This window comes from Anthonomus grandis, chromosome 2 (assembly GCF_022605725.1).
Source record: "Anthonomus grandis grandis chromosome 2, icAntGran1.3, whole genome shotgun sequence".
NCBI classification, from domain to species: Eukaryota; Metazoa; Arthropoda; class Insecta; order Coleoptera; family Curculionidae; genus Anthonomus; species Anthonomus grandis.
In genome coordinates, this window is record NC_065547.1 from 43,227,855 (window position 1) to 43,254,726 (window position 26,872).

Consider the following 26,872-nt stretch of genomic DNA (forward strand, 5'->3'; position numbering starts at 1 on the left):
ATCCACTTTAAGTATTATTAAAAGTGTATGTTTCTAAATATTTTTTTCGGCTTGATAATTTCCATAACTAACTGCCTTAATTGTAGCAAAATACTTGAGTGTATACCTACTATAAGCAAGTGTAGTGTACTGTAAGTAAGTGTAACCTTTTTTCTTGTTTCAGGAATTTGACGTAATCCTTATATTTTACTGGAACTGAAAACCATTTTTTATATGTTTTTATCATATAACATTATTTCTGACTATATAGCATACTTTAAATGCTTTTTACGTTTTTAAGGAATTAACAATGATCTTTTGCGTTGTCCAAGAATTTAGACTAATTTCCAAATTTAACCCAAAAGTAGCGTCAAATGTTTAAAATAAATTAAAAAAGCCTAAAAGATATAACAAACTACGTTAAATATCTGGACTAAATTCTTTTATATTTCTATACTGGCAAACTTTTCGACCAGGCAGCTAAGGTCATAGAAACTGGACAAAATAAGAAAAGCCTCTGCGTATTTTTTTTGTAATTATCCCCTTTAATTGTAAATGTTTCTCATATATTGAGCTGTATTCTAAAAAAATACATATCGTATCCATTTAAGTTATGCATTTTTATATTTAAAATGGTATTTGGGAATAAAATAATAATTTAATTCGAATTAGATTATAAAAATTACTTTAAACGCATAGAATAAAAGAAAGAATAACTCCAAAGCTCTAAGCTAGAATAAAAAAATATATATATTTCTTACATATTTAAGGAAAAAACTTTTAATAAATCTACAAAAATTAATTTTAAATACCTTATATTTACTGAAAATGGAACCAATTATTTTCTGTTCAACAGTTGACAGTGAGCTTATTTTGAAGCACATGATTCATTTGGAGAAAACATTTCTTCGGATTGTTATGCAGTCGAGGTTACTCTTAGTAAACAGGGAAAGTATGGCAAAAATGTTTATTATGCCCTTATGGAATCTTGGATGAGAAATGGAATTTGCTACGGAGGACTTTTTAATTTAAAAACGTGCTGTTAGATATTTTTTAATTTATTGTAGAAATAGCATCACTTCTTCACAAAAATCATAAAAAAACTAAAATCTAGCAATATCCATACAACAAGGCAAATACACAATTTATCTCTTCCAATTCTCTACTCATTTTTAAATGAGAATATAAAGGTATATAATCACATTCCAATTAGTTTAAAGAGCTTTCATTTAAAACGCTTTAATAGAAGTATAGGCAGGTCTAGTTAGCAAAAATTATTATACACTTAATGAGTGATATATTTTAATTTCTCATCTTATTAATTAGTTATTGATATGCACAATTTACTATTAACTTCATGCAAATGTATAAATATTTGTATGCTTCGAAATATTCTATTCGTAATTTTTATTTACAACTTTATATATATAAATTTTATAATAAAGCATTTTTTGAGTTTATACCACTCGAGAGGTGTTTCTCTGAACCTGTAGTGCGGTAATTTAATAATTAAAATATATTGATTTATACAATCGAAAACTTTAGAGTAATCATGAGATATATGTCTTCTATTAAATCTAGTTGTTATAGTATAACTTCACACAAACATAGGTTCATTTATATATCCATGCTTTTACATAACTTTTTCTTTTATTGTAGGTATTTAATGATAAATTTTCGTATGTTTTTCGCATTCCATTTTAAGGTAGGTATCACTAATTTTTTCTGTTTTCAATTGAAAAACATCCGTCTTGCATTCCAAACTTTTAAAATATTTTTTATATTTTTTAAGCATCTATGGTGGACATATCTCTTGAAAATTTAAATTAATTCATTATTTTTCGTCTAGGCAATTCAGGTCATAGCTTGTTCTTCCAGACAGATGAAAAAAAAATAAGAAGAATTGTGTCCTATATAATTGTTTCTCTTATATTGAGCTGTATTCCAAAAAGATATAATATCGAATCCATTTAAGTTATGCATTTTTAAAATAGTATTACAAGAATTTTAATTTAAAAACCTGTTGTTACATATTTATGTGCCATTAGTAGTGGTGATTCTTTTCGATTTCTATTTAAATAGAAAAAATTCTAATTCTGCCTTGTTGGCTTATTGTAGAAGCAAAATGTATTTACAAAAATCATAAAAAACTAAAACCTGGTAATATAATTTATAGAATAAAACAAATACATAAATTCTATGAGATTTTAAAGGTTTCCTTGCTCTGAAATATTCTATTCTCAATTTTTCGTAACATCTTTTTGTATATAAATTAATACTAATGCCTGTTTCAAGGTGTTTCTCTGATCTTGTAGTGCGGCAGCATTTAATGTTTAAAATATAATGATTTCACAGTCAAAAGCTAAAAAAAAATCATGACATAAATAACTTTTATTAAATCTAGTTAATATAGAATAACTTTGAACAAACATAGGTTCATTTATATGTCTATGCTTTAAGAGAATTTTCTTTTTGTGCTAGGAATTATCGATCGATGATGATATTTTAATCACTTCAGATTAATTTTTTAATTGAAAATCGTCTTTCTTTTATTACACGCTTTTAAATTATTTTTTATATTTGTCACGCATCTATCGTATATATATCTTATGGGAAGCTAAAGTTGCTTTTTTACGTTTTTTAGGAATTGAGAATAATCTTTCGCGCTGTCCAAGAATTTAGATTAATTTCCAAATTAACTCAAAATGTCTGAAAAAAATTAAGAAAGTGATTTTACTGCCTGGAATATCTAAACAATTACGTCAAACATCTGGAAAACTATCAGAATCAGAAAACTAATATGTCGTCCGGCAGTCAAGATCACAGCTTGTTTCTTTCAAGTAGTTGAAACCTAAAGAAAAAGAAGAAATGTATCTGCATATATTTTTTAAATTCACCTCTTTTATTGAAAATGTTTCTCTTATATAGAGCTGTATTGTAAAAATATATATATATTGTATCCATTAAAGTTATGTATTTTTAAAATTGTATTTCGAGATTTTTAATTTAAAACTTGCTATTAGAGATTTATGTGGCACCAGTGTTTCTTGTGGACTTCTATTTGAACAGATGCAATTCTAACCCTGTATTGATTGTTTTTTGTAAAAACAGTATCACTTATTCACAAAAATCGTGAAAAAATAAAGTTGGTAATTTTATTCATACAACCAGAGAAATACACAACCTTTTTCAATTCTCCACTCATCTTTAATTTTTTAACGTTTTAATGAGTTGTATGGAAATAATGTTTGAGTTTTCCAGGTTTTAAGAGCAATTTTTCCCATATTCAAGCATTTTACGTAATTTTAAGTTTATCCTATTATTTCTACCATAGTTTTTAAACAACCATGTTGTTACTACTATTATGAAAGATATATATTAAACAAAATGCAATAAAGAACGCATTAAAATTAAAACTAAAATTTCTTATTATATAGGTAAGTTAGATAATTTAGAATAAACTTTTTTTACCTTAACAATCACGTATCACTAATTTTTTCTGTTTTCAATTGAAAGAAATCCCTCTTTTATTCCAAACTTTTAAAATATTTTATATATTTTTCAAGCATCTATGGTCAACATATCTCTGGGAAATTAAAAATTTTTTTTTATAAAAATTTTTTTTTCGTCTATGCAATTGAGGTCATAGCTTGTTCTTTCAGACAGTTGAAAAAAAAATAAGAAGAATTGTGTCTTATGTAATTGTTTCTCTTATATTGGGCTGTATTCCAAAAAGACATATATCGAATCCATTTAAGTTATGCATTTTTAAAATAGTATTACGAGAATTTTAATTTAAAAACGTGCTGTTACATATTTATGTGCCATTAGTAGTGGTGATTCTTGTCGATTTCCATTTAAATAAAAAAATTTCTAATTCTGCCTTATTGGCTTATTGTAGAAACAAAATGTATTCACAAAAATCATGAAAAACTAAAACCTGGCACTTATAATCCATAAAATAAGATAAATACATAACTTCTATGAGATTTTAAACGTATATAATCAAATTTCAGATAGTTTAAAGAGCTTTTATTTAAAAATCTTTAAAAGAGAAGTTTAAGTAAGAGAAATCATGAGATAAATAACTTTTAATAATTCTAGTTAATATAAATTATAGAAAATATAGTTTTCCTATCTGTAGAAAAACCTGTATTAACTTCTATAAACTATAAACGTCTTCTTCCATTTACAATTTATTTTCTCTTTCCAATCTCTGGGTCCGATAAGGCTCATCGATTCACAAAAGCTCCTTCTAATAATTTGATTCCAGAATGAATAACTCCTCTTGATCCGAGCATCGAGAATAAATGAAGCAAAAAAAAAACTAACTTTAAAATTTTATGTATTATTCTTGCGAGTTTCGTTCTAATAAAATCCTCTGTTCCTGCGAGTTTTCTGCAAGAAATTTGTCACCTTCGCTTTAAAATACAGCCTTACAAGGTTAAGTCACGAGACGGCGAAGGGCTTTTCCCAAAACAAATTGAAGACTTTCTGTGCGAATTAATTTTGAAGCGGATCGTTTTTTGTTATTATTAGATTAGGGCACGGATACGTGATATATTTTGATACATTATCTTTGGGTAAATAGGGTTGAGTCGGATAAAACGAGTCCGGATTCCGAATTTAAATACTCAAATTTGTTTTGATGTCCCGTTTGCGTCACAGACAGACCGGAATTTTTTTATTAAATGTTCAGGGGAAAAGTTCGAGCTGGGGTCCTAAATTTTTTCCTGGGATGCAGGGTAGGACTGAAATAAATGAGAATTGTTACAAGAGTATACACCACATAAAATATTTAAAGAATATAATAGGAAAATACTGTTTTATTTGAATAGACATTTTAGGAATACCCTACCCAAATATGTCCAGAATATACTCAAAATCTCTTTTACAGTGTCCCAACTTTAAGGGTAATAATTATTGGGATCTCAAAATCGTTTGAGATACATAATTGATTAAAATGCTATTTGAAATTTAAAGATTTTCGGATGTATGCAAAAAAAATTTATTTTCTATTTTATTTTACCATTGCTTACAAATGTAGAGTAAAGTTTTAAGAAAATTAATCACCAAATGATTAAAACGATATTAAGATAGCCGTAGTTTGTGATTTCACTGAACTCTATTAATATCATTATTGCGCCTATATCGTACCATAATTTTTTTTAATTATCTGTACTTTATATGTTAATATTAACCTCAAGTGCATATGTATATTATATTTTTACATAATAAGCGTAAATTGTATTTTTATTTTTATAAATTTTTGGGGAAATTTTTTGTTTTCGTATGTAGCTATTTATGCTAAAAAAAGATTATTATTACAATTAGTTCAATAACACTCAAGCACCTTTAATAATTTAAAATATGTCAAAAGCTTTTGCCAGGTCCAATAACATGCCTATGCTCTTCAAATTCTCTTGCAATTTAAGCAAGCAATTAACCTATTTAAATAGTCAATTAATATAAATACCGTGACAGTGTTGCTGATCTAGGTTGATTGACCTTATACGCAACATTAAGCTCATCGATAAGCACCGTTCAAAAAGTTTTATTTTCACTTGATAAAACACAATAACGAACATTGTATTAAAATTTGTTCATCTAATTGTAATGGATCGTCTGGAAAATTAGGCCATCAATCAGGAGGCAGACAACTTCATTTAAGTTTAAATCATGATAAAACATATTTTAGAACAGGTCCTGACAAAATCTGATAAAACCTTTTAGGGCTAAATTTCAGATAAATTGTTATAAATAACTTTCGAGAAGCGACGCTTACTGCCATTCTTTAAGAAAATGAATCATCAGTCACGCGGAGGTATTTTAACGTTAACGGAAGGTTTAATTTGACATTTTTGTTTGTTAAGATTAAAAGCAAAAATTAGGGCTAATGGACGCGTAAAAAAAGTAATTTTTTATTTAAAGTAAGTGAAAAAAAACCCGAACGACAATAGTACGACAAAGCCGTCTACTAATATGGCGTTTATACAAAAGCGGTAAGATGATTTGAAAAAGATAAATGTCGAAAAAAAAACCGGGGAAAAAAAGCGATTCTCCGCTTTCCGAAGGATCGTCTCGGGGTTTTTTTTGTGAAAAAACAACAATTAAATCTTCGACAATAATACGGCCGCGTATTTCAAATAAAAATTCTCGTTTTTCTTGTTTTTCAAAACGCGGTACAATAATAACGGTTTCTTTCGCGAAATAGAAAATCGTATTTTTATTTTTGATATGCTTTTGTTAACTTGATAAATTGTTGCGGCATTATTTAGACGTTTTAGGAAAAAAAGGTATTATAGAAATAAATACGGGACTGTAATGCGATAAGACCGTAAAACGTTTCGGAAAACACGTAATTGATTTACGTAAAAATTCTATTTCTATTTTAAAGTTAGAAAATTATCAACGCATGTGAATAGATGAGCAATTTTATGTATATTTAACTGTACCTGATATTTAATTTTACTGAAAAAAGGCCAATGAGTTATTGCTTTATTGGTAGTAAAATTAATAGTCATAAAAAAGGCACGTTGCTAAGGAATAACACTATATTTCATTAAGGAAAAAATTCGTAGATCCATAACTTATGAAACTTATATTAGAAACAGATGTACTAATATTGGACATACCTTGTAAGCTCTTTATAAATTGAAGTTGGAACTATCTAGCTTTCAAAATCAGAAATCCCTTTTAATTACCTAAATACACAAGAAATTTAAATCATGCCTTAATTTAAGAGCAATTCATTAACTTAATTATTTTTAGAATCCATGAGGGCAAATAGCTCTAAAATCTTGCATCACAGAAGACATTTACAAATACAAGAACACATTCAAGAATTAAATAATTGTGAAAATTTAGTTACACTTGAACAGTAAACTTTCATAATATTAAAGAAATTAAATAGTAATATTGTAATCATTACGTATATGTATGGCAAGTAGTCAACCTAAGTAAAACCTAATTTAATAATACTAATATATTCTTGCTATCAATATTTCAAATTATATTAGTGTTATCTTTGTACTTTATTTATTTAGAATAAGCTGTTAATTTGGATAGAAGGTTTTTTATTTGTCGTTTTAATAATAATGGTATGCATTTTTAATAATTTAATGCATTCCAATATTGGTTATGGCTAAATGTGCTCCAGGCCATTAAAAAAATATATATTGCTTATGTAAAAAAATAACTGTAACCTCACAAAAGGTTTTAGCATAGTAACTCATTTTAAACTTCTTCACCACCCAAGAACCTATTTATTAATTTTTACTCTTCTATTAAACTATTTTTCTAACTTATATGTATTTCAATTAGTTTACTTTTTTAACAATATATTCAGGAAAAAACCATAGAACAATTAGTCCAAAAACAAACCTTTAACCTACAAATGGACTGAAAAAAAGTATTTTTTTTCAACTACCCATTGACAACTTTTATGACATAAATGTTGTTTAATTAAAGGTCCGGTCGGGTCGAGCTATTGAAGTTTTATATTTGAGCCTCGACAGAAATGCCAACCGAGTTTTTTTTTTAATTACCTGAAAATATTTTGTGTTCGGGCTTCCATATTTACCATTTAAACTTTTTAATTTTTTTGGGGGTTTTTACGTTTGTAAATTATTTATACTGGCTTTGTAGATTTTTTAAAATTTTAACAATTTATATATTTTTTAGATAGAGTTACATTTGCGAATTCAAGGGGCTTGAAAGCTAAACTCTTTACGACGGATTTGCATCAAAACTGTCTCCACTTTATTGCCTTTATCTAGGAGTTTATAATTGGACATTGCTGTTTTCGGTTAACAAAACGCTACAATCAAAATACCATATTTTGTCCTTAAAAAATTAGGAACTATTAATATTTATTCGGTTTTTATTTATTTTCTTGACAGAATTAAGTGCATAACTTAATTGCGCCTGATTCACTTTTCACTTTTGGTTAAAATTAGGTATAATCAGATATACCTAATATTAAAAAGTCAGCCTAATTTGCATGTAATTAACCCAAATGCAAGTAATTTTTTTCTAGTTCAATTAAAGATCAATAATTACTTATGAGAGTGAGCAAAAACATCTAAAGTCAGGTAATTCTTTCGTGGATTTTTATAATAAAATAAACTGTATATTATGAAAATTTTTTATTTATTGCTTGTATATATTTTCTGTGACAGTAAAAAAAGTAAATATTGAAATTTAAGTATAATAAGAAATCAATAAAATTAACTATATATTATAAAGGACACTTTTCTGGAAACAAAATCGGTAGTTTATGATAAAAGGTACAACATGTAAAGTACAAGGTTCCTATAAGGTAATCTTCTTTGATAAGTAATTTATTTCTTACAATAAAAAAATAAGCTAAAAATAAATAAATAAGCTGTCCTGTAGTAAAATTTGTGTTTAGGCATTTCTGTCATAAATAATAAATTTTCTTGTTTTTTATTTTATAAATACAATTTTTTCATTTTGTATTTTTGTATTACTTTTACTTTTTTTGTTGCGGCAAATTTACCGATTTTTTTTAAAATAAAGAAATATTCTTGTTATTATTATTATATTTGAAAATTGACTATTTAAAAATACCTCAATATTTACTAATAATCTCCTGTCAGGTATTTAGTTAAAATTTTTACTTGAATTTAATTAAAATCTGCAATTATATTCTGTTATAGATATCAGACTTTTCTAATATAAAGACAAAGGTAAATATTTACATAGACGGCAAATTTTAAATGTAATATTTATTTAGAATATACTTATTTATTTTAATTAATATTTATAGATCATAGCTTTTCTATCACTAACTCACACCCACTTAATCAATAATTCAAATTAGTTAATTAGTAATAATAAATTAAGAATATTTTTTTAAATAAAATTATTAATTTATAATTAAATGCTAAATATTCCTTTAAAATAACTAAAATAACTATTCATATTAGTCCAAAAAGCTTTATTATATTATTTAATTATTTTTTAATATTCTTTCTGAGACTCAACGATTTTGTTTGTTCTTTATCCGTATCTTGTGTTGAATTTTTGCTTTCTGAAATAATCTCTTAAAAAAAAGCATAGAACAATAAAAAATCGTCAAAATGAGAACAAAAGCAATAAACATATGACAAACACATATTACTAGTACATTTTAATATACAGGGTGTCCCAAAATTAGTGGACGAAACGCGAACCCTGTATTCTTTGACAAAAATAACCTCACTTTTTCCTATAAACATATATCGGCAAACGCCCCCCAAGGGAGCTACGCCCCTTTTAAAGGGGGCACCTGAAGATGGTTTTTCCACTTATTTTCGAAACGGGTAAATATAACAATTTTAAATTTTGGTATTCTCCCAATTTTGATATGCTGAATTTATTTGTCATTTCATAATTTTCATTATTTAGTCAAGTGCGTATCATTTAGGGGGTGAGCCTAAAAAAATACTTAAAAAAACATTGTTTGCAAAGTTATTGTTTTTTTTTTCATTAAATTTTAAAAATTTAAGGCCTTTTACGTAAAAAAGTACCTCTTGGTCAATAACGCTAGGAATTACCGTTTTCGAGAAAAACGCATTTAAAAATAACGCTGCATAGTATTATTAATAACAATTTTTGTTAAAAATTGTTTGTCAATAGAACGCTTCAAAAGTAAATTGACAAATAAAATTGCAAACAGATAAAAATACTAATTTATTTGAGGCAAATGTTCAAACATGTTTCCGTTTTCCTGAATGCATAACCTGGATCTTTTTTGAATGTTTTGGGTCGATCTAAGAATTTCAAATCGGTTTTCTCTTATTTGGCCTGCAGCTGCGAGAATTCGCCTCTGAAGGTCTTCTGTATCAATTTCGGTGGCATAAATAATATTGCACATATTACCCCAAAGATAATAATCCAGAGGATTAAGGTCGGGCGATCGTGCAGGCCAGTTTATTGGACCACCTCGGCCTAACCATCTGCCTGTAAAATTATTGGCCAGCCAGTTTCTCACCTGTCGGCTGTAGTGAGCTGGTGCCCCATCGTGCTGAAAAATCATTTCCAGCCGAGTTTCTATCGGAACATCGTCCAGTAAATCTCTGAGATTGTTTTGAAAAAAATTTAAATAATGAAGACCAGTTAACCTGTGCGGCAAAATAATTGGGCCTATCAATTTATCTCCTATCAAACCCGCCCATACGTTAAAGGAAAATCTATGCTGAAAATTAGTTCGACGAACTACTCTCGGATTCTCGATGCTCCAAAAATGAGTATTACGGCTGTTAAAGCCCTTACTCCTAGAAAAAGTTGCCTCATCTGACCACAAAATTTTTTGACGAAGATTTGGGTGATTTAAACTCCAATGACAAAAGTCTACTCGAGCTGGAAAATCTTCTTCTTATAACTCCTGAACCCTTTTATAATGGAAAGGATGGTATCCTAACATCTTAGTCATTCTTCCAATCTGAAATTATTTTTAAATATTTTAAATTGCATAGGAAATAAGCCTAAACCTTAGTAAGCCACTAAACATTCCAGTTAGTCGTTAAAAGGATTTGTTTTGAGGTATTTGATGTTTGTGATAAGACTTATCCAAGTAAATAAAGTAAATAATAATAATAATAGTAATTAGAGTATTTTGAAATGAATTTAATGCGATCCGACGATAATAATTAATAACAACACTATTTATACCAATCTCAATTTTCAGTTATAAGTACTTAAAATTTAATTTTTTGGATAACAAATTAGGTACTTAATTATTCATTTATCATATTTTATTTTACTTACATTTGACTTTGGGATATTAATAATCCCTTCTAAGGTTCTCAATAATATTTGAGGGTTTTATTCAATTAAATTCAGTACTACCCCATAGCCATCATTTGCAATTGGTCTTCCTTGCATTCGAGCACGTTCGAAGGATCCATATTCAAGTAAATTTCTATGAATTCTAACAAATAAATTATCTAACCAATAATTATAACTTATAAATTATTATTAAGTATCCTAGGTACGGAAGCAAATTTTAAATTAAAAAAAAAACAGGACTAATTTATTTTAGGTAGATAAGGATTTATTAATGTGACTTTAAAAGTTTGCATTATTTGGTTAGTCTCATCAGGATAAAGATGCAACTTAACATGTTCAAGAATAGGTTTGGTGTGCATATTTAAAGGAATATTGCAAAGTATGGATAACTAATACATGATAAATTGAATAGTATGACGTGATGATAACTAAAAAAAATGTCTTAAATAGTTACATATACTGGGACTACGTATAAAAATGGAGAATAAGAAAACTTTATGCTTACTAGATTATCTATGACCAGAAAGAGGACGATTTGCATTTATAATTTGTAAATTTGTAAAGTCCTTTGTTACCTCATTAAGAATTTCCTCGGTGAACTAGAACTTACAAGCATTATATAGTGATTTTAGCGATGCAATGTGAGGCTTTTAATTCTTCAGAAGAATGTTAAGCTTAGATAACTTCCTCATAACAGACTTATGTATATTGTACATGATTTCTTGCTTATTTTTAAGGCTATCCTTAGACAACCCTGCCTTGGCAAAAATGCCAAGGCTTCAATTCTCAAGAAGAAAAGAGTACGTGTTACTATGACCTATTTGGAGAAATCAGATTTGGAAGATTTTGACGCATTACCCAGATTCACAGTGTCTAAAGCAATGTTTAGAGAGATGTTTGGTGAATCAGAGCTTGTAATATTTGAAACAGTGATTTTTAAAGATTTTTGTTCTTGAAATTAACTTCTTTATTAAGTGAGTAAAAATGTTTTCTCTTATTTAGAGTAAAATCAATGAGTATACCTTGAGACACACTTTTTGGGACTGGGTTGCAAATAGCCCTTTTTTTTAAAGTAATTATGCTCACTTTGCATTTTAATTTTATGTGGTGACCATGGTACAGCGTCCCATATAAGTCGCACAGGATCAACAGGGTTATTAAAATTGTGACCACAAAAGTGTTTAAAACAAATTCGTTATTAAGTGACATTTTTAGAAGAAAAAGTAGTAAGTTAGTGATATTTTTAGAAAAAGTCAAGTTATATAAATCCAACATAAGGAGGGCCAGTACAGAAATCTCCGTAACCATATTAGATAGAAACTAGGTTAGATGGGAAGAATTTGGATGTTCAATAATATGTCACTTTGAAATCTAAAAAATTCCGAATAGTTCCAGACCGAATTGTCGAAAAAATTTAACATTTTCGGCTGAGTTTATTCTAAAAAATTTTTAAAAATAAATTACTTTTTCTCATAGCCACTTTTTCCCCTCTTTAAAATGCCGTTAATAAATTTTAGATCCGACGTCTTGTCTTCGGGCCAGCAATCATCAACTTTTTTTTTCAAATACGGACCTGGTTTTTCGATATCAAATATTAAAAGTGCTTTTAGTGTTTTTATTTCTGTCTGATCATTAGGCAATACGCATTTCTCTAAATTTGTGTTTTGTGATTTAACGAGATAGAGATAAGAAGTTCATTGCACCTCTACTTCGGCAAGTTTTTGTAGTAAAGTATTATGATCAATTTTGTCAAATGTCCCCTACTAAAGTCGGTGTACACAGAGTCTACTTGTATGTAACAATTCATAGAACACCTTATATATTCCAAGTCAAGTGGGCATTTTTAAACTGCTAAGCGTATTGTTACTTTTATACTAAAATAAAATTCTATTTAAATATATTTTTCATAATTCTTCTGTAATTGTACAAATGACTTTAAATGTCGCGCAATAGATCTGATTTAAATTTCCCGCTACTTGCGACCTAATTTGATCGCCTTCCGTTCTTGTCAATAACGTCAATAGAGCTGTCAAGTCAAGGGAATTTCTGTCTGATCATTAGGCAACACGCATTTCTCTATATTTGTGTTTTGTGATTTAACAAGATTGTGATGAACTCCTACTTCGGCAAGTTTTTCTAGTAAAGTATTACTATCAATTTTGTCAAATGTCCTACTAAAGGCGGTTTACACCGAGTCTACTTGTGTGTAACAATTCATAGAACACTTTATATATTTCAAGTAAAAAACTGAATCTGAATTAACTGTAACGGTGGGGAAAGTTTATAGGTACTCATCGAATTCTGAATATCGAGAGTATGAAAACATGATAGGAATTATTAAGATAGAGATCAAAGTACAAGTTTATGAGGCAGTCTTTGGAAATCTCCTAAACAATTTTTTTTTTAATTTTTTATATTTACTTCAGGAACTTGCTCTTGCCCTATAAAATAACTACCCTATTACAGTGAGATCTTGAGAGGTAGGTTACTAATTTTTAAATGAAATTATATATGTATTTTTACGTCCTTAGTATGATAATCTTAGATGAAATGTACTTTGTCAAGGTACTTGCTTCATTGAAAAGCTTGTGTAGGCATTAAGTTTAAAAGCAATCTTGTTACCTGAAAAACCTAAACTATATATTAAAATATATTAGTAATATGTGCTTGTCATATGATTATTGCTTTTGTTCTCAATTTTTGTATTTTGACGATTTTTTATTGTTTTATGCTTTTTTTTATAAGAGGTTTTTTCAGTATGCAAAAATTAGGTATATGGAGAAACGCAAAGTACGGACACACAACAAACAAAATAGGTGAGTCTCAAAAAGAATATTATTTAAAAATAATTAAAAGATACAATAAAACTTTTTGGACTAAAATTAATAGTTAATAGAAATTCAATTCTCGGACCTAATTTTTTGACATCAAATATTAAAAGTGCTTTTAATTCTGAAGTTAACGGTGTATCACAAGTTGTGGTTCAATTATGCTTTAGACTTTTTTTAAGCATTATTAAATATCTTCAATGCCTCAGTAGAAAATAGGCTTTGGAATCAAAATGATCATTAAAAACATGCTTTTTTTTAAATTTTCTTCATTTTCTAAGCATAAATAGTATCTCCTTATCGTGGATTTCAACTTATTATTGAGCATCGTTGGTGTTATACTCTCGAAAGCCTCGAACACCAATCTTCGAAGTTCTTCTTCGATTTCAAAATTATTTTTGTAAATGTAATTTTCAACATACCCTCAAAAGATTTGATAGATATTCCCTAACTACTCTAGCATTATGAGCACGTGCTTTATCTTGTTAAAACATATGGTTTCGAATTTCTACAAGAGGCAAATTATTTTATTGAATTGTTACAATATTTTAGACCTATTTTATTAGGCTTACTATTTTGTAAACAAGTTAATATTTAATAATTTATAATTGGCGTTAAATGTTTGATAATTAGTTTTCTCTTTACCTATTCATTTGACGATGTTTAACCTTAAATTGTAGGCTTTACTGCATAATTGTAGATGTATCTTTTACAAATAAAAATTCATTTAATAATTTCTTTATATAATTTGTTATTTTTCAATGCAGACTTATTTTTTTGCTCTCTTTCTATGGTTCTATGAAAACAAGTGAATTATGGATCCTGGTTTTATTTAACAATAACACTAAACTGTAAACTTAGGACTTCATTATGTTTTTGTTCTTGTGTTGTTTTTTTAATTTAAGTACACCTACAAATATTTGTAATTTGTGGCTGTTCTTTTGGACTTTGGCCTGTTAACCTGTTAGCATAACTTTTTAGTGTATTTTTTATGGAGAAGAACCGTCGAAAAAGAATTATTAGCTGGATTTAATCAGTAATCATTAATAAATTCTATGCTTTCACGTAGCAACAAACAAAACTTCTAAACATCAATAAAAAAAAACATTAATAAATAAACCTCTCATAAAAACGAAGCTATTAAAAAAGTTATCCCTTAATGAAAAAGAAAACTACAAATTATACGTAGCAAAAAAACATTTAAGCTTTGCAATCTCATCAACGAACTAAGTACCAATCCTCCTAAGGCTCAAATTACACAAAATACACCGCATTAAAAAAAAAAAGAAACATAACATCCCCGATAGGTCCCGAGCACCCTTTTCGGGAATCGAGGGTGAGTATGAAAACGGAACTCGCAGCAGGAAGCCAGTCAGTGCGCTGCGGGCTTTCGTAGCTACAATAGCGCTGATATTACAGCTACGCGAGACGTGTCGCGACGTAGACCTCTCCATCTACCGAAGACGTCTATCATTTTTTATTTCGGAATATTTGTCTGAGTGTTTTTGATTAATTTTATTTCAAACAGTCATTTTTAATAAATCGGGGATGAATTATTTCAGATTATAGTGTCAATTGAAATTTTAGTGCGGTATTTTTGAAATTGGGTTATTGAGATTAAGGTGGGGTTTCCTGGTGTTGATGGTTTTTGGTTGGACGCAAGTTGAATGCTTTCGAGGTTTGTATATGATGCTTATATGCCCTCAATATATGGTATAAAAAATAAACTAATAAAGGGTAATAAGTTGATTTCGTTAAAATGGTACACCCACTTTTTTATGTTTGGTAATGCATAATTTAAATGGATAGATTTTCCTTATCACTTTTTGTTGAATTAACGGGAGTTTGTTGCATATATTTGTTGAGAGTATTGATTAGTTTTATGTCTTATTAAATTTATTTAGAAAATTCAATATACTTTATATTTTATTCAAAAAAAAAAAAAAATTTTTTTTTAACCTGATTAATTGTTTTATAAGTAAATGTTTAACATGCATTATTTGATTTGCCATATTTTAAGAAAAATAAACATTTAAAAAATTAAATTGAATTGGTAACTAAAAGTAATTCGGCCAGCCACTAAATTTATTAAACTATTAATCCAACATGTTTCGAACATACAATATGTCCATCGTCAGGAATAACAAATTAAGGGATTCTGTCAATTCATTTTATAGTTCTAGTGCCTCAGACAAGGTTAAAACGAATAAAAATGGCATATTAAAATACATTTAAATGGGATAAAACTTGGATTTACAAAAACTTAAAACTACATAATTAAAACAATAGGTCAATAATAATACAGCTATTGTTTTGTAAACAAGAACAGAAAACGATGAAAAAATGAAAAAACAAATATATTTTTATTGACTTTCATTTTAAAAAGGGCATAATCTAAATGGATATGATTTCTTCTTATTACATTTTTATTAATTTTTAGAGAATCTTATAAAGTTTTAAATACTATTTTTTATATTTATTATATGTCTCATATGTTAAAATTATTTGTTAATATTTATAGCAAGTTGAAGTGTGTTTAGAAGTTACAACTTATTATGGCTTATAGGGTTGACAGGGTTAAGCAATGTAATAATAAGTATTATGAGATTTTTTCATATACCTAATTTATACCTCTTTAAACTTAGTGTGGTTGTTTTAAACTTACCTGTTTTAACTGATTAGTGTTCTTAGGTGAAGATGCGTTATTTAGTTTACTTTTTTTTATAAAAATCAATAAACGTGTATGATTTCAATAAAGCCCATTATTCTCACAAGATTTCAGTTTAAATTCGTGCATAATTTAAATGGATAAGATTATTTAATAATTTACCAAAAGTTTTGTAAAAAAACCCGTTCATTTTGTATTTTAAATTTATTTAAAAAATTGTAAATTTATATTATATGCTTATTTATTGCTATCATATAATTAACTATTAAATAAGAAAGGATAATCGGCTAGTTGTTAAAGTAAATATAAGTTAAGTCGTGATTGGAAATATAAAAAAATACATTTTCAAAGGTAAATGATAAAGATGTGTTATTTGATTTACTATAATGTAACAAAAAATAGATGTTTCAAATTTCTCTGTAAAAATGTATTGTATCTTATATGTATCTTTTTTTATGCTACATAAACATTATTATTAAATTAAATTGTATAAAAAACAGCTAAAATTATTAATTAAAAGAAAAACTACAAACTCAAAATTAATAATATAACCCTTAAAACTCGTATGTTAAAAAGTCTAAAAATAAAATGTAAAGTTCAGTATAGCTTATGAAAAATAAAAATAAAAGCACAAAACAAGACAGTCAAAAATTGAGTAATTTGTCTATTTATATAAAATGATTGGAAAATGTAACAAAAAATTACTGGAATGCCTGGAAATCTTAAGAATAGTCTGGACAAATTTGAAAATTTCCATCACTAGTGAAAAATTCCAAAAAAAACTAAGCAATTGAATCACTTAAGAAGCACGAAAACCGCCAAAAACTATTGCAAAAATTAGGCAATTTTCCTAATACCTGAAAAAAATTAAATAAAGAAATCAGTTTAATAACTTGAAATGCCTCCAAAAAAGACACAAAAAAATTCTCTTTAAATGTCTAAAATTCACAACAAATTCTAGAAAATTTTAAAAAGTGTCACTTATAGATAAAAATATCTGAAAAAATTAAACATGAAAAAACTTAATAGCTGAAAATACTGCAAAAATGAAAAATTCATTAAATACCTGGATATATTAAACTAAATAGAGAATTTACTCTTAATGTTAGAAAACCACTGTAAATTGCTGAAAGAGTAAGAAATGCTGCCAATAGCTAAAAATTCATAAAAAAAAAACAAACAAAACACTCCAAATACCCTAACTAAATTTTGTTGAAAAAAGTAATAGATATCACAAAAAGTTTGATATTCCCCGAAAACAAAAAAAATTATGCCTTATAAGTATTTTAATTTAAAATTTGAAAAATTTACCGAGAGTTTCGTAAAAATGAAAATTTAATTAAGACAAATTATAAATTTATATGATATTGAGGTTTACAATTTCTCAGTAGGAGACACAATTTTTGGCACACTTTATTATTAGACCACTCATTTTTTATATTTAGTAGCATATAATTTAAATGGATATGATTCATTAAAAACCTTATAGTCATTTCTATTGATGATCGAATTACTTGATGTTTAAAATTAAACAGTAATTAAGTAAATCAATTTAATTATTTTCTTGAGTCAATATTACCTAAGTGCCCAATATTTTGTTCTAATAAATTTTTAATTATTACTGCTAATAATAAAGAACACCTTTTTGCAATAAAGTTTATTACTTTTTGCTTAAAAATGTTAATAAACTCACTTACTTGTTAAAGGTAATTTTTTATTAATATGCTTTATTTAAAGAAAGCAATAAAAAATACGTATAATTGATCGTAAAGATGAAAAATTAAAGTAAGAATTATTTATTTTAAAAATACGATAAGTATAAATTATGCAATTTATTAAAAAAAATAAATAATATTTATAGAGTTACTCATATCATTACAGTAGTGCTGATATAACAGCTAAGCGAAAGGTGTCGCGACGTATATCTCTCTATCTACCGAAGACGTCTATCATTTTTTATTTCTGAATATTTGTCTGAGTGTTTTTGATTAATTTTATTTTAAACAGTCTTTTTTAATAAATCGGAGATGATTCATTTCAGATTACTGTGTCAATTGAAATTTTAGTGCGGTATTTTTAAAATTGGGTTATTGAGATTAAGGATCGAGGTTTGTATATAATGCTTATATGCCCTCAATATATGGTATAAAAAATAAACTAATAAGGGGTAATAAGTTGATTTCGTTAAAATGGTACACCCACTTTTTTATGTTTGGTAATGCATAATTTAAATGGATAGTATTTCCTTATCAGTTTTTGTTGAATTACCGGGAGTTTTATTGCATATATTTCTTGCGAGTGTTGATTAGTTTTATGTCTTATTAAATTTATATAGAAAATTCAATATACTTTCTAAAGATTTATATTAGCCAAAATATTATAATTTTAATCAAATTAGAAAAAAGAAACTTTTTTAACCTGATTATTTTATAAGTAAATGTTTAACATGCATTATTTGATTTGCCATATTCTAAGAAAAATAAACATTTAAAAAATTAAATTGAATTGGTAACTAAAAGTAATTCGGCCATCCACTAAATTTATTAAACTATTAATCCAACATGTTTCGAACATACAATATGTCCATTGTCAGGGATAACAAATTAAGGGATTTTGTCAATTCATCTAGTGCCTCAGTATGTTCATTCATTCATCTAATGCCTCTACTAAAGAAAAAAATATATTTTTATTGACTTTCGTTTTTAAAAGGGCATAATCTAAATGGATATGATTTCTTCTTATTACATTTCTATTGATTTTTAGAGAGTCTTAATTTTTATATTAATTTTTAAAAATTAATGTCTCATATCTTAAAATTGTTTGGTAGTATTTATAGCAAGTTGAAGTGTGTTTACAAGTTACAACTTAATATGGCTAATAGGGTTGACAGGGTTAAGCAATCTAAAAATTGAAAGTATTATAAGTTTTTTTCATATACCTAACTTATACCTCTTAACTTAGTGTTGTTGTTTTAAACTTACCTCTTTTCACTGATTAGTGTTCTTAGGTGAAGATGCGTTATTGAGTTTCCTTTTTTTATAAAAATCAATAAACATGTTTGATTTAAATAAAGCACATTTTTCTAACAGGATTTCAGTTTAAATTTGTGCATAATTTAAATGGAAGAAATTTTCTATTAATTTACCAAAAGTTTTGTAAAAAAGACTCGTCCATTTTGTATTTTAAATTTATTTAAAAAATTGTAAATTTATATGATATGCTTATTTATTGCTATCAAATAATTAACTATTAAATAAGAAAAGATAGTTGTCAAAGTATTATTGAGTTAAGTCGTGATTGGAAATATTAAAAAGTACATTTTCAAAGGTAAATGATAAAGATGTGTTATTTGATTTACTATAATGTAACCAAAAAAAAAAATTTTAAATTTAATCATATTAAATTATATAAAAAACTTGATTTTAATAAAGCCTATAATTTTCACAAGATTTCAATTTAAATAGTGCATAATTAAAATTAATAGATATTATTTATTAAACAAATTTGCTACATATCAATCATCGTCATCGTCCAAGTGATTTTTGTTCTAAATCCTGAAAGACGCGAATAATTTCCTCAACTGTCTGGAAGAAATACAAAACTTCTTTTATAAAGAAATCTGGGATTCTGAGTGGCCTAAAAAGACTCAAAATGATTCTGAGTTACTTTAAACAAGAGTTAGTTGATTATTCTTCGATTTTCGAGAGAGATGAGTGTCTTTTTCAACTGTCCGGAAGAAAGAAAAGAATCTTCTACGAACAAATCTGGATTCTGAATACCACAAACAGTCTTAAAGTGATACTGAATCAGTCAGAAGACTTGGAAAATGATGCTGAATCATTTCAAAGCTCTAGTTCAGGCATTTAATCTTACATTTCCTAAAAAAAAGTGGCAGATTTCTTCAATTGCCTGGAAGAAATGCAGACATTTTTCATTTTAAATGATTTCAAATGAATGATTCTCTATATAGATTGTAATTTTCTACATTCACAGGAGGACAAAACTTTTCCTTGTATATGGGCACTTAATGTAGAGTAATAGCTATTCTAGGAAAAGCAGTGCATTTCAAAAGAGCTTAAATTAAGTTTTTAATGTAAATAATTTTTATATTGAGAAGACCTATACGGTCTCAAAGTTTGGACATCGATCTCTAATGACTCAACTGTAAAAATAATATCACTGACATCTGAAAAAATACTTTATTTTAAGATATCAATAAAGAATCACGTTAGTAGATTTTTTGCAAAAATGTTGGCAAGGAATAACATTTTTCTTTGAACAATTTAATTTACTTTAAACTTACTTTATTATATTGAAAGTTTGTTTAGTGGAATTTAATTGAAAACCCAATAGCTATACCGTTAAACGACCCTTAATATCGAAGGAACTGACCGTTAGTCCCAAACACCAAGCACAAATTTAACAACATTCGGAAAACTATCCGGAAACCGCGCTATAAACTACGTTCAATATACACTCGAATCCCGCTGGCAAACATTCGCAAAATTCGAAAATTTCCTCGAACTTCACTTAAGCTGCACAACGGAAGTTATGTAGGGCTGTATCTAATACCTGGCCCGAAAATAGTCCACCCCTTAAAATTAGTAGAAGCCTCCACCTCTCTCTCTCTCTCTCTCGTTTTCGGAAGTATTCCAAGTTATCGGAGGTCCCAGCTCATATTTTAAACCTGTGAAACTGTTAACTACAAAAGTTTTATAGGTAACCTGGGGACGGTTTTCCAACTGGGGCATGCGCTACCAATTTATTAGGCAATTAAATATATAAGCACACCGGCACTACGAATTTTGTGCAAGTGCAATCTATGCAAAGAGGAGGGGACAAAGAAGGACGAGATTTATCGCTATGGGGGTAGTTTTACTTAACGATAATGGACATGCTTTTAGTAGTAGTAAATCGTTTGTTTCGATTTATAACGGGAAAATCGAGTCATTTCGAGCTCGGAAGCTTGATTTAGTGCTTTTAGCCTCAAAATCTAATCTGTTTGTTTTGTTAGGTAACCTTTAAAATGTTGCAAGATTACGATTTGGTTACGTGAAATCGAACATTTCTTGTAAAATTCAAATTCAAAAGCAATTTATTTATCATAAATCTATATATATAAAAGAGTTTGTCCTAACTGACTGGCTCATCATCGCAGAGCCCAAATTACAATAGCTAGAAACGTGAAATTTTGCCAACGGGTTCCTTTTATAATGTAGGCACCGGATAAGAACGAACTTTTTGAAATTTCACCGATAAGGGGAGTTAGCGATATGATAAATATCGCATAGCGGCATAAAACTGATTAATAAATACGATTGAAAAAGTGCCGCTGTATTATTTATATTTTGGTAGACATAACAACAAGGCGGGTCCATGCGAGACTGATACCCGAGAGGTGACTCGACTCAGTCTTACCGCTCGCTCTGCATCTAACGAATCATTTTTAAGATTCTTTGTGTCTTTGTTTTTGTAATAATTATATTATATTAATCGCGCCCCTTGACCTCAAGAAAAATGGCGTGGCAAATAATGGGTTGCATGTACTATCAATGAGGCGAGGCTTCGAATTTTATTTTGTGTAAAATATATTACAAACAGTTAAAAAACATATACGAACATTTTTCCTGACATGTGACATAAGAAAATACAGACAAAATTGTAAAATTGTAAAATAATTGAGTGGTATGTTCAACGACATCTAGTGAACAGTTAAAACTATAACAAAATTGAACAATCTGAGATTAGCAGATTTGTACACAGTACTGGCAGTGAGTGAGAGAGAACCATCGAACTGTAATGTTATAGGGTTCAAATAAATAAATGTGTGTTAAATATGTTAATAAGTCAAATCAAATATTAGTGTTACTGTTAGGATCTAAAGAATTAAAGAAAGTGTTGAGTTTGCTTATTACCGCAAGTGTTAACCGGTGATTTGATGGCTTTATTTATTTCCAGGATTTCAACATCTTATATGTTTTTATAAATCTCGCATTCTTAGATTTCTCTTAAAAAAAAATAACATAAGCACTTCTGACAGAAAAGGTGACAAGTTGCAACCCGTTGCAAGACCAGACTTTTGACAATATAATTTAATATCTATTTAAAAGAATTTTTTGCTTCAGTAGACTGTCGATAAGAGAACGAATTTCTAATATGATATTTATTTTTGTTTGATTTGTAAGAAGAGACTTTTTGTCAGAAATTTGTCAGAAGGGGTTAAGGTTGGATCTTTTGGATATCCTGTAAATAAATAAAGCCATTAAATAACCGGTTTATACTTACATTAATAAGCAAACTTAATTTGAGAGTAACACTTTTTAATTCCTTAGGTCCGTATAAAAAAAATACAGCCCTTTTTCAAAAATGTAACTTTTTGATTTTTTCCAAATATTTCAAAATCGGAAAAAGATAAAATCGTTCTGAAGGCGGCACTAAATTAACAACTAAATGCCCTACAACTTTCCCCATTTAACCAATTTTCTATCTCTTAGTTTCCAAGATACCCATACATGTACACCCAATTTGGGCCACACGGTATACATATTAGTTATGAGTCTATAGTTGAGTTTGCATAAATATCAATTTCACATGCCTTTTAACATTATTTAATGTAAAGTATTTTATTGTAGTTGTAAGGTCATTTCAGATCGTAGACCTATAACAGACGGTGAGATCTAGCACAGCTATTCTTTCTAGCCGTCCTGCTTAAAAATTAACTAAAGCTTACATTTCAATTTTCATAAGTACTATCTAAATTTACTACTACAAAACTATAAAATATTCATGAGCATTTAAGGTATTAATATTTACATACCTATGGAGTTTCAGTAAAAGCCTATCGAAAAGTATCTACGTCATGTGTTCAAAATCAGAACATGGTAATCAAGATCAAACTGATCCAAAGAGCAGGGAGCATTTACGAATGGTTGCATATTTTTAATGTGTTTTGTTTGTTTATTGCCTCTTATCCAATCTGGATCTAAATCCCATTTGATAAGATGTTACCAGGACATGCTGTATATTATATTCTAAAAGAAAACACTACCTGTTTCATTTATTTCTTTTCCAACTTCGTTCCAGGCTTTTTCTTGCACATGCCTATTTGAGTACTCTTCCATGGTATGGTTATACAAAACATTGTATTTTTCAACAATTTGTACAAATTTTACATTAAATGTTGGACTATCTTCCATTTTACTTATTTTTATTAAAATTATTGTTAAGGACTTCTTAAGAACCGCGGTGTTGGAAATAAAAACGCAGACATGTTTGAACAAATGTCTTATGACCAGCGTAGCATTAAAAAACAGTGTTTTGCTAATCTGAAGACCCTTTTAAAATGTGTTCATCAAACATTCAGGAGTAAAACTCGGTTTTAATGGTTGTTTTTTAGTTGGAAATTAAACGTCGGACGACGGGGGTCATTTTTGTTCTATGCCGTCTAAAAGGCGACGCGCGCGCGGAAAATAATTTCAATGCAGCAGCTAGTTTAATTTTATTTCCATCTGCATTAAAATAATGAGTTTCGCTGAAAGGGTCGCGGTTTAATCGTCTTGTTGCCTGACGGCTCCTTTTTTTAAAGTCATTTCATTTGTTTAAGGACTTTAGACCAATTTATAAACCTATAAATTTACATGCTGCTATTTTATTTTAATTTTTACGCTAATGATAGTTTTTAATTACATAATTTTCTTATATAACCATATTTAACTCATAAAAGGTGAGCTTTATTTTATGATTATAAAAACATAATTAAATATAAGTAATCGTAAGAATCGCTAGTATTAAATATGAATAATCGTAGGATTTTCACATGTACAGGGTGGCCAGATAAGAATACAAAGTGCGGTATTTTGGAAACTATTCGTCGTAGAGACTTGCGGTAAATCTATTAAAATAAAGTGGTGGATTCAATGTTTTTTAAAATAAACAGCTGTAACTCCTAAATCACTGAACGTATTTATATATTAACAGAAAATTGCAAAATTCTCTAAAAATATATATTTTATTCTCTATAATATTTTAAAATTCATCACTACAACTATAGTCATTACAATTATCATTACAACTACGTAACTTTTTTAATGTTATTTCAAGTTCATATTCCAGTGGAATTTTAAGTCTTATGCAGTGCAAACCGTAATAGTAAATAGTATTTTTATATATAATAAAAGAAACATATTAGTAAACATACAATCTATAAGTTATTATTTGTGCTACATAATGGTGTTTTTATATTTTTAATACAAGTTAATTTAACCGTCTTTGTATCTCTTATAGTTTTTGTGATTGATACCCTGTATACAATAAGCAAAAAATAATATTTAAATTACCTGTATTAAAAAAATCTAAAAATTTTAAAATTCTGTTCACTGAACTTTAATGCTCACACAAAAATAAATTAAAAAAAAATATTTTCATGCAACATAAGTATTATTACTATAAAAGCATAATTTTAATCCATTTACGTCTGCATACGAAATGAGCGAAATTAACGTTGCTTTGGGAACTGAACATTATTCTCATAAAATGTGGAAAGGACGTTTAGATAGTCGAAATAAAAATGTTCACCGCTAGAAGCGAATTGGGCCAAAAAGGTAATTAAAAGTGCCAAAATTACAAAACTTAATTTTATTCAAATATTTAATTTCAAAGGAGAGAAAATTTGTCGACAGGACGCAAAAGAGGCGACGAGAGTAAATTACCGGGAGAATATTTTTCCGTGGAAGTGTATTTTGTTAGCGTTTGAAGAGGAGCCTAATTTTTTTAACGGGTAATTTAATAAGATAATTATTCAATTAATTAAGGAGTCTTGATGGATAAAGTAAAGAGTCTTAGTAGTTTTAAAAAAGGGTCTAAGATTCTAGTAGAAAACCTTTAAATCCTGTTTGTTTTTAACTTATTTGTATCAAATACGATTCTCATGCTCTTATCGCTTAACTATTTTTTCAATTATTAATTTAATTGTAAAAACATTTTGCTAGTTAGAAAGCTCTAAAAAAAGTTTTTCTAGTTTCTAAGTTAACATTGATGCTTGAAATTTATAAGATTTGGTTGAATAAATATTAGGCGATTTGCGCTGCTTTACCAAATAAGTGTGAAATTTAGGTATTTATTAAAAAAAAAAACAAAATTTGCAAAAAAAATAATGTATGGCTTATAACTTTCGAAATTTGGTCAGCTATCATCCTCTTAAAAACTACACTTGCTGCAATTTCATTTACTTTATTATATTCGAATACCTTAATCTCTATCTATTTATTGTCTAAAAGTTAAAAAAAAACTTTACCAATAAAGAGTTTTTGACAATAATTATTTCTAAGATTTAAAAAATAATTTTTTTTTTTACTATTTTTTTATATAAAAAATAAAATTCTTAACACGCAAAATAATCCTAAAAATCATAATCATAATGATATTTTAATATAAAGTAAATTAAGGGAACTTTTTTATTCTGCTTAAACAATTTAAAAGGAAATATTTAAAAGATTGTTTAATCTTTATTTGTATTATATGTTAAACTATACTATTTATTTTAAATATTTAAATTTTTAAAAAATGTACGTGAAAAAACTTCTTGAAATACTTTATTGGTTATAATTCTTACTAAATAAAAAGTCAAATATTTTGAACTTTATATAACCAAATGGATTTTTTAATAATATTTAATATATTACTCATCAATCATTTATTCTTTGTCTTCTTAAAAAACAGTATACAATAAATATTGGAATAAAACACATTATTGAACATTTTAAAAATATTTTATCTTATTTTATACACTTAAGGATAAATTCAGATTTGAAAGATGCGTGATGAGTAGGATACGAAACAATATTAGATTGCATATAATATTATTAATATTTAATAGGATTTATATTAAATATTATTATTTCCTAATTGTTAAACCATTATTAAAGAAGAGGTTTTGAGTGTCATTATTGAGATACAAGTAGCTTATTTTTAATTCCTTTTATATTCTAAGCATATTTATTTAATATACCATATACTTTTAATTTATAAGGAAATATTTAAAAATGTGTTTATTATTTATTTGTTATATATGTTAAACTATAATTTTTATTTAAAATATCTTAAAATCCAGTGCGTGCCCAAATTAAGAAGTAAGTCATAGAACATATTTATTGCGTATATGTATATGTATATGTATTAGGTATTTTTTATAACAATTTTTATACTTGTTATAAAAAAATTAATTGTAATGGAAAAAAAATAGTCTTGAAAGTATAAGGTAATAAACTTAACTTTTTTATTATTATATCTGTATTTTATATTATTATATTTAATTAATTAAAAACCAAAAATGCGACTCTTTAGGCATCAAAGATTCGAAAATAGTGAAACATAGTGGGTACCCTTATTAAAAAACATTAAGAATTCTCTGGGATAAAATACATCGATCTTGTAATTCTTAAATAAAACACTTGAAAATTCATAAACCATGCCACTTTTCCTCTTAAATGGAATACCCTGTAAATTTTTATATAAAATATTATATTAAATCCTAATTTAATAATTTAAAAAAAGTTTATTTAATTTAAATTGAAAGTCAAAAATAATATATCATTTTTCTGATGCA

At 27.3% G+C, this 26,872-nt stretch overlaps 1 protein-coding gene across 2 annotated transcripts in view; it reads left to right on the plus strand.

The window, feature by feature from the left end:
- Positions 1-26,872, plus strand: part of LOC126733544 (protein O-mannosyl-transferase TMTC1-like) — an 894,879-nt gene that overhangs the window by 173,306 nt on the left and 694,701 nt on the right. The window contains exon 1 of one of the 2 annotated variants that reach the window (XM_050436878.1): positions 14,990-15,279. The exons of the other annotated variant lie outside the window; for it this stretch is intronic. The gene's annotated coding sequence lies outside the window, so the exon portion shown is untranslated. Of the gene's footprint in view, positions 1-14,989; positions 15,280-26,872 lie in introns of those variants that run through there. 2 annotated transcript variants of the gene reach the window in all.